Source organism: Equus quagga, chromosome 1 (assembly GCF_021613505.1).
Source record: "Equus quagga isolate Etosha38 chromosome 1, UCLA_HA_Equagga_1.0, whole genome shotgun sequence".
NCBI lineage: Eukaryota > Metazoa > Chordata > Mammalia > Perissodactyla > Equidae > Equus > Equus quagga.
This window is the reverse complement of record NC_060267.1, coordinates 83,664,411-83,666,688: the sequence shown is the minus strand read 5'-3', so window position 1 is coordinate 83,666,688 and position 2,278 is coordinate 83,664,411.

Here is a 2,278-nt window from a genome sequence, read left to right as displayed (position 1 = left end):
GGGCCCCCCCCCCCCCCCCCCCCCCCCCGAGGCCACACGTCTCTGCAGGAGCCTCTACTGCCAGAAAAGAAGAGCACAGGCTCCAAGTCCAGGAGACCTGAATTCAAATCCAGACTCTACAGCTTACTAGCTGTGTCACTGTGGACCGGGTACTTGCCCTCTCTGGTCCTCAGTATTTTCATCTATAAAATGGACGTAATAATAAGAACCACCCCAGAGGATTGATGTAAGATTCAATGAGATAATGCACAGAAATCTCCTGATGCAGCGCCTAGCACATAGTAGGCGCTCAGGTATGAGGAGGCATTTTTTTTTAAAGATCTCCTAACTCAGATTCCAGGGCTGGCCAGGGTCGATGCTCTAGCTGGACTCACATCCACCTGCTGACTTTACAGAATCCCAGCATCCAGCTCCTTTTTTGATAGCTGGGGAAACTTATCTTAGAAGGGGGATGGGTCCTAGGACACTCACACAGAGTCTTCTGGTCCCCACACCCTCAGGTTTTCTCCCTCAGTTTCTCCAGCACACCCAGCCATCCAGTGGGCCCCAGAGTGGGGAAGGCAGGGCAGGAGGGCTCAGAGGTCCTTGTGCCAGCTCCCAGGTATCCTTGGGTGTGGAGTGGGAACCATGCCAGGTGGGAAAGGTGAGGCCTGCTGGGAGCCCCTCCTACATCCCCACCTGAGCTGTTCCCATGCTCCACTAGGACAAAAGCCAGCTGCCCCAGGGAGTCAGAGCAAGCCAGGGCAGACCTGGGGAGGGCGTGGGGCAGACAGAGGGCCTGGGGCCCTGGGGTGCTAGGACAAGCTTCCGCCTTCCGCCCCCCCCCCCCCCCCCCCCCCCAGATCCAGGGCCTCCTAGTAAATCCCCAGACAGGGCGAGAAGACATAGTCATGGATTATCAGCAAAAGAGATGGGATCAGGGTGGAGATTTGGGCATCCAGTTACCCAAAGAAAAGGGGACTTTCTGGTGATGAACAAAGAAGAAAAGGGCTTGGATGGGGCCCCATCTTCCACTCCCGGGTTCTCCCTTCCTTTGGGCCCCAAAGTTAGCATACCTGTCCCTCCTGCTGACTCCTTCTCCCAAGCCACCCACCTGTACTCAAAGGAGCAAGCACTTGTGTGGCCCTGGCAATGGGAGAAAGAGCCTTAGGCTAGGAGTCATGAGAACTGAGTTCAAGTCTCAGTTCTTCCATAGGTGACCTGAGACAAGTCTCTGCACCTCTCCAGGCCTCTGGCTCCCCATTTGAATAATACAGAGGTCAAACCAGATGGTCTCTGAGAACAGGTCCAGCGTGGAGTGATTGAGCCCTCTCTGTGGCCAGGCTCTGTGACTGGTGCTGGAGATCCCGAGATGGATGCCATGAAGGAGAGGCCAGAGGCAAGACGGCAGACAGGTGCTAGTGCCATCCTCCAGGGATAAGACCGCATCAGGAGGGTGGAGTAGAGGAGAGGAAGACAAGAGAAATGGTGGTTGACAAAGTGCCAGGGCTTGGTGGCTAATGGGCCCTGGAGCTTTAGGGAAAGAGAGGTGCTGAGGAGGACACCTAGGTTTCTGGCTTGATGCTGCTGATAATACCCAGGGAAGGAACCAGGGATGGGGAGCAGGCTGGGGCAGATGGCACTCGAATCTGGACTCACTGTGTTTGGTTCATCTCAGCGGTAGGGTCCAGCCTGCAGCTGGATACACAGAGGAGAGGTCCGGGCTAGCCCTCACCCCAGCCCTGGGAAAGGGCCCCAGCACACCTTTCCCTGCCCCTCTACTCCAAGCCTGCAGCCTCAACATCAAGGGGTTTTCCTAATCCTCAGGATGGTGACCTGCCACTCGTTGGGCAATGCCCAGCCCCAATGTCCCCTGGGAAGCCTCCTCTGAAACACCTCCTCGTCTTTCTGTCCTCTGAGGAAACTCCTGCGCCATCCCTGGTCACCACAGGCAGCACAGTGGATTGCGTTGTCCCTCTTTCTCTCTTATTAGGCTTTGAGCATCTTGATCACTCTTGTATTCCTAGGGCCAACTGCAAGATCTGGCATATAGATGTCCAGCAAATGCTGGTTGATTGAAGAAATGAATGTCTGTATGAGTGATTGAATGAATGAAAAATATAGACCTTCTATTAGTGAGTGAGGGTCCAGGGCCAGCCTCATTAAGGTGAATGCCACCCCATCCAGCTGATGTGACAACCATCAGAAGTGTATCAGTGCCCTGCCTCAGTTTCCCTGTCTCCCCCAGCTGGGCCCATCGGCCAGCACCCCCAACACTCTCACAGGTCCAGCTCCACCC